Source organism: Ischnura elegans, chromosome 6, assembly GCF_921293095.1.
Source record: "Ischnura elegans chromosome 6, ioIscEleg1.1, whole genome shotgun sequence".
Classification (NCBI taxonomy): Eukaryota; Metazoa; Arthropoda; class Insecta; order Odonata; family Coenagrionidae; genus Ischnura; species Ischnura elegans.
In genome coordinates, this window is record NC_060251.1 from 23733874 (window position 1) to 23747525 (window position 13652).

Consider the following 13652-nt stretch of genomic DNA (forward strand, 5'->3'; position numbering starts at 1 on the left):
TTGCTTTGGCCACACCAGCTCACCCGCAGAGATAAAATGAACAGAGTATAGGTGGTCATGGCTCAAACCCTGGACGAAGCTTCGGTTTAAACATTGGTTTTGCTCCGAGAATTCGCTTGAAATTTCTAAAATTTGGACAAAAGAAGTTATTCCACTATTGATTACAGCGTATAAATCACACTAATGCTTATACAACATTAAATCATCGAAATACAATGGCGTTCTCTAGCGGAACATTGAAACACTATTATGGTCAATATTGGTGTAAATATTAATACGTGTCATACGTGTAACACCCAATATTTTCAACAATATTGCGGGCCGATTTATTGGTCAAGAAATTGGAAAGGGTCGTATGGGCTTAAGAAATACATGAGAACAGGGGGCGGGCCACATCCGCGGAACAACATCCCCGTTTGTCCGACAAACAAATCCCCGTTTCTTTATTCAAAAATCTTAAAATTGGCTCGTCTAATCTGGAACCTGATTTTAATGAAATTTTGAAGTCAAAACGACAGTTTCATTCGTCAAATTAATTTGGGTGCATAAAACTTAAGGCAGGAATCTATTTAGTTTTCCCCGATTTTTTTCCAACGAGATATTTTTTAATTTTCCATCTTTATACTCTATTTTTTTTGGAAATTAAATTACTGGCACTGATTTTTTTATTGCTTCTGCCCGCATAAATGAGGGAAATATATAATGTTACATTGAAAATTTTGGAGACCTTTGAGTTAGAAAATGAGGTTCCGGTGACTATGTTATTCCATATATCGCTCCCCTAATGAAGACATCTCCACCTTCGAAGCCTTCGATTATTATTTTCAGGGAAAGAGAAAGAACATGTAAGCAGAACCAGAGAGGAGTAACATAAGGTACCAGGGACATGATATACCATGCATCGCTAACCCAATGAAGGCATCTTCCCTGCTTTAAGGTGCTATTTTGGTTAGGAGATCGCAGTTAGGGATGGCAAGGATTAATCGTTTGATGGAAATAATCGATTTTTTTCGATCGATTGATTAATGATATGATAATAAGTAACCAATCAATTGAATGATTAATCGACTTTGATAAAATTAATTGAAATATTCAAGAATCCGAATCAATTAAGAATTATTTATTTTTTATTTACACTGCGGCTTCATATTAGGTACTTCATTTGTTAGGCATGAGCCTGGAACAGTATCCACATTCCACAAAAAGAAGGTGCTTTCGGAATTTGACCAAGCTGAAAATATATTTAGGACGGCTATGGCAACTATTATCGATCCCCGATTTAAAAAGATACATTTCTCCAATCCACTCAAGCTGTAGCGTCAGTCCTCTAAAAGATCAGAACGAAAATGGCGGATTCCGAAACTGCTGTTGCAGAAAGTTCAGGTGATACACCAGAATCTGGTGCCGAGGACTTCGATTTATGGGCAACACACAATGCTCTCGTTCTCAAGAAGAAGAATTTGGACAGCAATGTAAGCACTCATCCTGGAGACGAGGTTGCATTCTATCTCAATTTGTCAGTTATAGGACTGAAGGAAAATACAATTGAAGCACGGGGAGAAATGAAGTTAATTTATCCGAGGCTTAATGAACTAAGCAAAAATATGACCACCCTATAGGTACTTCCGTACCAGCTGAACGATTATTCTGAAAGGCAGGAGCGACGGCTAATGAAAAAAAACAAACAAAAATGCTGTTAAAAATATTGTTTCTGAACCCTTGGATAGGGGGAGGAGTTTTTAATGTGGAGATTTCAAATGACCAAGAATAAAGAATGTTTGTATTTTTTTACCTACTAATAAAATAAATTTTTATGCAATTCTTATATTAAATTTCATGTAACTTTGTAATTGTTTGTAAAAATATAAAAGTTTTTGGTTGTTTTTCAATTAAAAATCGTGCGTGTTTACCCTATCTGAATTATATAATCTAAAATCGATTAATTGTCCACCAATTAATGGAATAACTGGGATCACCTATTCGATTATTCAAATGTTATATTAATCGATTAGTGTAATCATTTTGCCATACCTAATCGCGGTATGGAGTGCACTTAGCACGAGTACCGCGCTAAGCCGGCTTCCCGTAAGGGCGCTGTATCGGATCTGCCGAGGCTGCGTAGTCGGCGGATAGCCGCTCTAGTGGAAGAAAGAGGTTTTCGTGGGCAAGAGAGGCGAAAGAAGGGAGTGTATGCGGCTGGAGGGGAGAGTTGAGAGGGAGGAGAGGGGAGGGTCGTCTGGTCTCGAGAATGTCGGGGAGGGGAGCGGAGAGGGGCGGTAGTGAAGCAGGCTGACATGCGGTCGGAGGGGGAGGGGAAAATAGGGGAGGGGGAAGGAATGGGAATTGAGGGGAAGTTGGCGTTCGCTCGTCCACAGAGCGCACCAGACTCCACCCGACTGGCAAGCGATCGCGCGCAGTACGTGAGACTGTTTCGTGGAGAGAAGGACGCGTCCGTTCTCTCTGTTGCCCCGGCAGCAGAAGCGGCGTTACCACTCGAACAACGCTCGCTGTCACATCAACGTAGTCCTGTCGACACAGTGGCCTACTAGGTGTGAACCTTGGATTCGAGTTTTCGACCTCGTCTGCTGGCGAAAAACCCTTTCCGGAAGGGGTTTTCACCCGTGCCGGTCGAGACTCCAGCCCTGGCTGAGAGAACATCGGATTAGCTCTGCGGGGAAGCTAGAAGATTACGAGCTCTCAACTCAAGTCGGAGGAGACAGTTGAATTCTCTCCATTTAGGCGGGGAGACCGATCGACATTTTAGCCGGCCAAGGAAGACCGTCGTCTCGGGCGAACGCGGCGCGTCCTTTCCGAAGGTCTACGAGGTTCGTCCCTTCACGCGACGTGGAACCGCTTCTTCGCAGTGCTTTGTCACGCGCCAGCTAACGTGCCATTCACGTCCTGAGATTGCCTTTCCTCTGAGCGTGGGAGGAGTTTGTGTTACTCGCGTTGTGATTTCCGAGGTGTAGTGCTTTCGTATTGAGCTCGCTCTAAGCGATTACAAGACGCCTATCCACCGGAGCTTGTGTTCTTGCGTGACCCCCAGCGAAGGCCGTCGCAGCATTCCTGCACCTTATCGACGAGAAAAGTCGAAGGAAAGGAATAAACTGCTCGTAGAAGAAACCGGCTGACGGCTCCCTTCGCCCCTACTTGGCTAGGAAGAAGGAAAAGGTGTATTGTAGGTCTTCCTCTCTCGAACAGGTCGTTAACACCGGCCCGACTGCCGCTGTGTTTTTCCGAAAGGGGCCCGCCTTCAACCTTTTTGAGGCCGGCTGGAGGAGAAGAAGTAGGTGGAGAGAGAGAGAGAGAGGAAAAATCCCATTTGCCTTGCCCTTCGATATCCCGGGGAGTGAGTCTTGTGGGCGAGCGGCTATACATCTGCCGGCAATTGTTGCCGTTTCCCCGCAGCGCTGAGCACCTCTGCGACCGTACTCTTTCCCACCAGATACGGGCAGCTACGATAACAAGCCGAAATCGTCTTATCTCACCTATTACTCCTTCCACTGATCCCGCGGATTGGAGCGAAAAGTTTGTTTGTTTTACTGCCCGCTTGTGACCGTCAAAGCCGCCTTGATGACCCCGTCCAGGCCTGCTTTTACGGACCGGAAGCGCGGTGTGTGGTACACGCTGCGAAAACTATCGCTTGGGAAGGCTCCTCTGTTGTTGTTCATCACTTGTGCACTGTCTGGAGTCGTGTGGAAGAACGAGAGCTTCATTTGGTTCTAAAAGAGAAGCTTATAATAGAGGGAAGACCGTGGAGATAATCGTCTAAACGTGGCGCAACAACAGGCAGATCCCCCTTTTTTTACGGATTTGTTTATTTACCAATTCCCTCCCCCCCTCAGTGGTTTACTTCCTTGCGTGTTTTCAGTGTTTGCGAGTGAGTGTTGAGTTCGTTTGTGTGTTTTCCTCTCATCCTTTATGTCCTACGTTCCAGCGACACACATTGTAGACATGTAGGGGCAAAATACCGCACATTACACGTTCACGAAGGAGATCCCCCCCGCAGGATTATGGATACTGGGTGATTATCGTCCGCGGGCACGTGTATAGCGCTCGCCGTAACCTTCGTCTCCCCTCCCCCTCTTTTGTTTTGGTCCGTTAATTCTCATTCCCTCCCTCCTCACCTCCCCTCTTCAATCTGTGTTCTTCCATCCCCCCCCTCCCACACCCATTTCCGCTCTCGCTTGGAAGTCCGTTTTCAGTGTCCAGTTCTTCTTGCCCTTCAAACGCATTCCACAGCGTTGGCCGGACAACCAGTGTCGCTCCCTCTCTATATACACTCCTGCTGAGAAAGGGTGAACGCAACCCCCCCCCCCCCTCAACGTTTCCCCGCCCCCCCCCCCAGTTATTTCCCCCCTTTCTCTTTCATTCGTTCCAACCCCTCTCCCCTTTCGCCTCCTCTCGTCGATTCCCCTCCCAAGTGAGTGCTACGTGGAAAGCGTATACATAATACACTCGAACGCGTAGGAAGGGGAGTAGAGTGGATGACGGATAAGGAAGCTGCTGTGTGAGAAACAAAGACTGTGCGAAAGGAAACCAACTCTTCTCTCCGAGTGCGCAACAGCGGGGCGCGCGCGCGCGATCTTCTGCTCTCTGTCTGTGTGTTGGTTTTATTTCTTCTGCGGCGAACGAGGGAAGGCAGTCAGGCGCACTTGGCCAAACCAAAAAGGTAAATTACGTGACCGCAAGTTTTTATCGTATTTTTCCCCCCTGCTACCTTCTTTTTCATTTTTTTTTAGCAGTTTCCGCTCGCAGTTGCATGCTTTTGTGTACTATTTTATGTCTTTTTTTGTTGTTAGAGGGGAAGGATAGGTGTAATCAGTGTTTATCTCGGAGAAATTTTTATGGCAATTGGCTCAGCTTTTTGTCTTTCTGTTACATTTTTTGTTCCCCTTTAATAGTCTTTGAACGATGATATTGGCGTTTACCGTTGATTTCTGATCACAGATGACAACAGGACTCGTAACTCTACTCTTTCGTATTTATAATTAATTTTTTCTTCTCTTTGTATGAATCTGTCTAGTTCAGTGGCGTAACTAGGAATACGCTTAGGGGTGGGGGGGGGGGGGGGTGAGATGGCTTGGGGTGGCGACTCCCCCTTCTCCCCTTGGGGGGTTCAGGAAATTTAATTTGTAATGACATGCCAGGAAATACATTTTATATCATTTTGGCACTAAAAAATTCACTTTAAGCATATGAAGTAATTATAAGATAAAACTAGACATTAGTTTCAATATTTTTTTTTAAGGCTTTGGGGGGGATCTATCCCCCCCATAGTTACGCTACTAGTCTAGTTTATGCTCGTCTACAAATATTTGCTAGGCCCTCATTACTATCCATTGGTGATCCAAGAACACGATGGTTATTTTATCAGTTACCTATTGTATATTCAACAAAATGAGTAGTTTTTTTTGTCCAGCTTTAGCGGTGGAATCATTCGATTCCGTGTGTGGCTTGTCGGTAGCACTGACCCTGGTTTTTACATCTGTCGTTTCTTTTCTCCTCGCCTTTGCGTGTCTGTTGTGAAGGGTGATGTTGATCAGAGTCATCTGCATACCACCAGCGCAATAATGGTGGCATGTTGATGACTGGTGTTTATATTCAGAAACTGCCTCCTTCCGTGTTTTCGGCGCAAAGCTCCACGCCGAGTTGCTCGGAAATATTCTAGTTGTCGTGTGTTTCTCTTGCCTTACATTGTTAAAATCCATTTTGTTGCTCCTTTGGTTGTCATGTGTACATTGGGCTGAGTGAGATATAGGTGGTATATTACGGTTGTAGAAGATAAAACGTATTGACCGGCCTGAATGCTGAAGACATTCATATCAAGCGAGTTCATTTCATAAGTAACATTTTGATTGATGTGGAAATACTCTTTCGTTGATGGAATTCTCTTAGATACGACAAATCATGTTTTAAAAAACATTGGACCACTGGTAGCGAAGGATATAAATAAGAAGAGGGTTGGGAAACTAATGGGAAGAAATAATAGGATACAGTATTTCGATTGTAGTATTGCATTACCTCTAATGAACGAATGTTTAAAGGTCAGTTGATAGCTAGCGATGTTCACCTGACCCCTCGATCCCTTGACCTATCCTTTAACCTCATCTCATTTCTTTTTCGTTTCTACAAATGCCTCCACTGTCAGCATAATTATTATGCTCCGTTGACCAAAGGCAGTTACAGTTTATTAACACTGTAAATTCTTTACATGGTTTGTTTCGGTATTGATGTGTAGTATTTTCCAAATACACACTGTTTCGTGCGTAAGTTTAGTCAATATTTTATTCTCCGGGCATTGAGTCCTAGAAAGAAGGGATTGGTATTTAGTGTTATGGTGGCTGCGGGGATAAGTTCTCGCTTACCGTACCGAAGGTCGCGGGTTCGAGTCCCGCCTGGATAGGTTGCTCATTCCAGGACATGGGTGTGTGTGATCGTCCATTGTTGATTTTTTAAACTCCTGATGTAAAGGCCACATCGTGCTGTTTTCGGGGTAATCGAGATAAAGAAAATGAATATAAAAATAAAAATTAGCGCTAAGTTATTTAGCGAATTTAGATGTTTTCAACATAAATCTGTTTTTATTTTGGAGCATTTTTATACACTTCCGAGAAAGCGATTATAGAAAACCATCAATTGTTTTTACGTGAACTCTGTTACGTATTTGATTATTTATACCGTTTTATTTAAATAGATTATTGCTGTCGACACCGGCTTCGGAGACAGCGTATTTTAGAATGCCCAGCAATGGGTATACGTTTCTTGGATTGGCGGTCGAGGGGCGTGGATTTTTTCCCCTCTTCTTGTTGTCTCGTAATGCAAATACACTGTTCTCTACAGCCTGGGGCTTGAGCTGAGCAGGTAATGGCGACATCGGCAAGGAAGGGGTTCCTGTATGAAGTGTCAGGCGGTAGTGAGGGTGTCATAGCGTTGCGTTCGCCCGAGCCATTAGAGGTGAAGTGAGGGGTGGCATATTATATGCGGGCATATTGGTTGACGAGGGGATCTTGTGACAAAAGGGGTGTTACCTTTGTTCTATGAGAAGGGGGTCGCGAGGATATAATAGCCGAGATGGAATATGTGAGGTTCGACAAGAACGTTATAGCTGTGGTTCTCCATGTGAGGTTCGACGTTAAATTTTTACAGTAAGGAGGACGTGAAGGGTCTAGGAGCGTTCTAAATATTGGTGTGGAGATGAGAAGGTGAAATGGACGAATAGGGAAGCTAATGTCAAAGTACTGTATATACTTAACGACCAAATTTCACATAGACTTATATTTTTGATAAATATATTTTAAACTAAATTTAAAATGCTTAAACGTTAAAATTTATTTGTTTATTGAAAGGTTACTGATGACTAAATGTCTTATTTTGAAGAATCTTAGTTGTTTGGCTATTTCAAACCAGCCAGAAATTTTGTATTGGGTCTGAACGGTTGACTGACTAAGGTGAATAAGGCTTCTGTATAAATTTGTTTGCATTTCTGGAATGCTTCTGCCAATTTATACTCTTCCTATAGCTGTCATTCAGTATCGATTTGTGTGCTCAAGTGACTAGGCTCAGTCGACGATGTCCTTCTATCGCGGCTACGCCTTGCCGCCAGCGTATTGCATTCACTCATTCGTGTTAGGAAAGGCTTGTTCCTTTACCTGGCTGGAGAGGGGTGTTGCTTGATGCTAATTGGAAATTTTCCGAACGGTTTTGATTCGAATAGTTGTTTGGTTGGACTATTTATTGCAACGCGTTGAAAATCTTTTGTGTTTGAATTTTTTCTCTCACACGACTCTTTCGATGGCTCATATCGTTGTCTGAATGAAGGTTTTCAGACTTGACAAATTCCATTAGCGTTGTTAAAGAATCGAAATTAACCAGGGGTGGATTCAGCATCAAATTTAGGGAGAGGTGTCATGACGTGGCTCCAGAGAGCATGGAAAACCTAGCTTAAAGACTTATATTATTTTTGAGCTTGTTCTTTTTACAATATAGTGTTACACTGAATAGTAGAGGCCTTCACGTTGTAGAAATCCATCTTACTGATTTGTGAATGAAAAACTTTGCTGTTTCTACAATTTGGAACTTTATTTTCCTGACTAGTTTCGATACACCGTATCATATTCATAGGACTAGCATAGGCTTTGCCCGGGCTTTGAACCTGGAACCCTACGATCATCGCCCCAACCCTCTTGGCCCCAAAGAGGGGTAATCGTGAATTACTCCTGAATTTTTAGTGCCTGGAATTATGAATTGTTCATGAATATTTGCTTCAACCTGGACGCTACTTGTACTGCTAGTCCTATGAATATGATACAGTGTATCGAAACTAGCCAGGAAAATAAAGTTCCAAATTGTAGAAACAGCAAAGTTTTTCATTCACAAATTAGTATATAGTGTTACGCTCAGCGATAAATGCAACTCAGCACTTCTCCCACGTCTGGGAATTGTAACCATGCATTTACACACACCTACACTCCCTTTACTTCTTTACGAGGATGCAAAAACTATTAAACTAACAGAATGAAAATTTTTGATAAAATTTAGGGGGACGGTGATGATACCCGCCCTCCCCCCCGCCTCGAAATCCGAGTCTGGAATCAACCGTTCTTAATGAAACCGATCGGAACAATTCCTATCATTGTCAAGCACAGATTTCCTGGGGTTCCCCGCTTTGCAAATATTTTAATTCCTGCTGCCGTCGTCTCTAATTGGTGGAATAACATATCCGGAGAGGATTCAAAACACTAAAAATATTCCACGACGATTTATTTTGTGGCCGGTTTCGACCGTTCAGGTCCTACCCACGGAAATCGACCTGGAAAAAGTTAATCGTCGTGGGATATTGCTAATAGTTTTAAATACCACCCCTTCAATTATTTTTGTTTGGTATCGTCCCAAGGCTTCGCCCGAGCTTTGAACCTGGGACCCCGCGATCATTGGCCCAACCCTGTTGGCCCCAAACAGGGGTAATCATGAATTAGTCTTGAAGTTTTAGTGCCTGGAATTATGAATTGTCCATGAATATTTGCTTCAAACTGGAATTTCAAAATCTTTGATTTCAAATTCATTTCCAATAAACTTTTGCCAGTTCAGCACCCATTTTCTTTTTCTAAAATGTGTTGAGCGTAATTTTTAGTGCAAGAGATGAGTAGGATTTCACAGCCGCATCGAAACGTGGGATATCAGGCAAGAAAACAGAATCAAAATATCTAGCTCTCTTGACTATAGTAATATTAAAAAACACGAAGAATTTGAATATCAATATCTACTTACGTATAAGATCGAAGCAGCTTCTTGACTTGCATTGAAAAACTATAAATTTGAAATATAATGGGTGTTAACTAAAATTTTGAGTGTTTTTAAATTCTTTTATATTAAGGTTAACAGTGTGATGTCGCCACCTTTTTTTTCTTCTCTGACAATAATAATCTCTTATACTCTTAAGCGCTTTATTTCATCTCCTCCATCCAAAATGGCTCTCGCTCTAACAATCCCCTGTTTACTCTTCATCACCGTAGCTCCCTCAACTCCAAAACACCAAAATAAATACAAATATGCATAGAAATAACAAAAATACAATTTAACCCATTAATCCCCAGCGTTGCGTAAACGCAACATTATTTAATCCTAATTCTTAGAGCAAGTCTCTATTTAATAATATTTTTTCTTCGATTTACTAACCTTTTCAAGTATCTCTAGTTCAAATTTTTTCATTTCCACCAACATTTTCATTTATATATAATTGTATTTTTATGACTGATGGCGTTTAGCATAAAAATCGATGCGCACATACGAGACACCCTAGGAAAAATGACATACCCCAGCATGTCCGTTGAAAGGCAGAATGGGGAATTTCCTCCGAAGGAATACTGATAAGTCCCGGCGAAGATGTCGAGTGTACAAATCAAGATAAAAAATGAAAGATGTATCCTAAGTTTTTAAAATTACTTTTTTTGCATTTATTTTTTCCCATCGTTACGTATACGCAGCATTGTGAAAATCATAAAATGTGATGAACATATTTTTATTCCAAAATTTCATCTTAATTAGGCCAAAATAACCCGGAAAATGCGAAACAACAGAAGTTAAAATACCCTTCATAGAGTCTGGGGAACAATGGGTTAAAAATCGTTACACAATTAATTACGCCAAACATCATGGACACGAGGTTACACACGTAAGATTAATCTGAAATTTGAAAAATTTTCCTGGAAAACCTTGAATCATGGATGAATGTTTCTACCCTGATTGGCTGGACACCCTGTCTATCAAGTTTCCAGAATGTCCGTGCCCTGATAAAAAAATTCTTTAAATATTATCACTCGGAAGCCGTAATCCGTACACCCTTGGATGGGTCCGTATTAGCCGTTCGCGACGGGGTGTGGGCACTAATCGGATTTGTTTTAATGCGAGGAGGAGCGGCCCTTATTCTCCGCGCTGATTTTTCTGCTGTCCGTGAAAGCGGTGCTCTGTCGAGTGGTCTCCTTCGATCGGACGCTCAGAAAATCAATCGGAAGCATTCTCTGCTCGTAGTTTGGTGGGGCGGGAGCAGTTGGGAGGAGACAAACCGTCTCAAATCGACCGATGCCTCGGACGCCCCCGCGGTAAACCCTTCCAAAGCACTCACGAAAAAAAATGGCAGGTTCGCCGCGAATAAGACGTAAATAAATCGATGCCTTTACCGCCAGGGTCAGGGTTATGAGTCCTCCCCCCGGGGTCTGCCGAATATCAATGGAAATCAGAAAGTAAATGACTTAACTGTGGGTAAGAGCAGCTACAAATTGTATCGAGGAGGCTATTTTTTGTCCGTCCACTGTCAAGTGATGAGGAATACTCTTTCTTCTGCCTGCTTTATTTAAAAAATTGAATTCTTGAACTGATATCGAAAGTTTTAATATTGTGGATGTCTGTTCGTGGGTTACTATCATGCGAGTTTGGCGAATAATAATTTGTTATTTTCCAGTGAATAATTATCTTGTATAATGTGTGTGTAAAAATGTTACTTCTAGACTTCATGGTCATAAAATAAGAGAAATTTTCACTTATGAGGTCAGTCAGTGGTCTACCATTGAGCAGATAAGTGTTGCGAATATTTTGATGTTCCTCCAATCAAAGCAATTTGTTTATTCATGCCTGGTATATGATTTTCCTATGTAAAAATGCTGTGTACACAGTCGATGGTCATTGAGTCTCTTCGTTGAATTCGTTCCTTCATCTCTAATTTTTTTTTATTTATTTATTTCCAATCCACCGAAAACACACATTGGCTTTTTACATTGAAGTTTTAATAAACATTTCAAAAATTGCACAAGCAGAGCAACCATGCCCTGGATAAGGTATACTTACCCAGGCGGGACTCGAACCCGCGACCTCTTGTTAGGCAGGCAAGGACTTTACTCCGTCGCCATCGAGGCCGGCTAATTACCCGAGAGGTCGGAAGTACCGCTCACCCCACTGCAAGGTCTTCCAAATCAGTCACGGGAAAAATGGCAGGAATGCCGCGAATGAGACGTAGATAAAGCGATTTCATCATAGCCAGGGGGGCTGGTAACTGGGAAAGGGCCTGGGTTGTGAGCCTACCCTTTGAGACCATGAGATATTAATGGAATTAAGAATGTAAATGAATGACATGTTTTATCCGCCATGTCAAAATTCTGCTCCGTTATGGTAAGGAGTACGCATTTTCTTTGCTATTTATTTCTCTATTTACATAATATTAAACTTCAATTCTTGAGTTTATGATCTTAAAGTTTACTTGTGGTGGCCGCTGAGCGTTATTCTTTTAAACGGGTGATACCAAATATTTCGATAATTTTTCCTTGAAAGTACCTTATTCATTTGTATGCTGTTAGTTGATGTTTTTATGTGGAAATGCTCTGTTACATAGACATTTTTCGTTGAATTCTTTCATTAATATGGTTCTTTCGTAAAATATCTACGGGTGGCTCGGACGCAACACCCCACTATAGGCCCTTCCCAAGCATTCATACAAAATTCAAGAGCGCTAGGGTGAACGGGAATGAGTCGATTCCCTTAACTGCTAGGGTCACTATAATGGGACATTACTACACATGCGTCGAAGATACTGACGAGTATCACATTTATAAGAATAGAACAAAGAGCAGAAGACTACTTGGATGAGGACCAGTTTGCATTCAGAATAAGCAAAGGCAAAAGAGAAGCAATATTGACCCTTAGGCTGCTCATAGAGAAGAGAATGGAAAAGAACAAGCCAACGTTCGTCGCGTTCGTGGACTAAGAGATGGCATTTGGCAATGTGGTTTGGAACACAATGCTTCGAATTTCAATAAGAAATTGGAGTACTTTACAATGACAGAAGAATCATCCACAGCCTATACAAAAACCAAGTAGCGGTGATAAAATCAGGGCCCAGCTGTGAAGTAGCAAGAATTAGGAAAGGAGTGATACAAGGCTGTGCTTTGTCACCTGTAATTTTCAACGTTTACATCGAGAAAGCCATTGATGAAATCAAAGAAAAGGCCTGAATGAAAGAAAAGAAGTGAATGCAAAAGTGAATCACTATCGCGATCACTAGAGTGATCACTCGCGAATGATCGTCGCTGGCAATTGTTCTTCGCGATCACGATCGCGATGAAGATTCCCATCACTATTTTTCATCACTCGTCCGCTCGCTTTTTCCGTCGCCAAAACCGTCATTAAAACCTCATGTCAGCCAATCAGAACGCATGCCGGTATGGAGCTATTGCAGCGCAACGTTTTGCATAGATAAACAAACACGCTATATATTTTCGTTATGCGGGTCCTATGACAACGAGCTGTGATATCGAAAGTGATGCGAAAGGCGACGGCGGGAGGGTCCGTGTGATTCAGAAATATGATCACTTGAGCGATCACCTTTCCCGTCGCGAAAAGCGATCGCTCTAGTAATCACTTTTCGCGACGAAAGAAAGTGATCGTGTGATTCTGGCTTAGGACGCGAATTCTACCGTGGAAATTTAAGTCTTCTCTCCTCGCGAGCGAATGTCTCCTGGGCGCTCTCCACTCTGTGATGATTGTTGCGAAGGAAAGTGAACGGAGCGTGGCTATACTCGCAGCTCCATTCGGAGATAGGGGGCGTGCCGACGCTTCAGGATCGATGCGTTGCAGCGGAATCTTGGCCCTCCTCGCTTCCTTCCCGGTCGCGTTTCCGTTGTGAGTGTATTGCGGACGTCACGGCTCTGTCTTTCTCTTCTCTTTGCGAGGAATATGGGATGAGAATTAATCACAAGAAGACCAAGTTTTTGGTTTGTAAAACCTCACGAGCGAGGAATGTTAGACTTAAGATAAAGGTGGGTGGTGAAAAACTTGATCAGGTTGAGCAGTTCAACTATTTAGGAAGTACGTTAGGGGAAAACGGATACAGTAGTAAGGACATCAGGAAGAGAATTGCATTTGCAAAGGAGGCGTTCATGAACAGAAAGGAGCTTCTGGGAGGTTCGCTATGTAAGAATTTAAAGATAAGGTTAGTGTAGAGTCTGATCTGGAGTGTAGCGCTTTACGGTGCAGAAACGTGGACACTTAGGAAGGAGGACGAGAGAAGAATCGAGGCATTCGAGATGTTGGTGTGGCGATCAATGGAGAAGGTTAAGTGGACGGAGAGGAGGAGGAACGACGAAGTGCTGGACATGGTGGGT

General features: G+C 42.6%; 1 protein-coding gene across 3 annotated transcripts in view; it reads left to right on the top strand.

Moving 5' to 3' along the window:
- The first annotated feature begins 4342 nt into the window (after positions 1–4342).
- LOC124160197 (bifunctional heparan sulfate N-deacetylase/N-sulfotransferase) overlaps positions 4343–13652 on the top strand; it is a 1039810-nt gene continuing 1030500 nt past the window's right edge. For all 3 annotated transcript variants that reach the window (XM_046535973.1, XM_046535975.1, XM_046535974.1), the window contains exon 1: positions 4343–4672. The gene's annotated coding sequence lies outside the window, so the exon portion shown is untranslated. The remainder of the gene's footprint in view (positions 4673–13652) is intronic.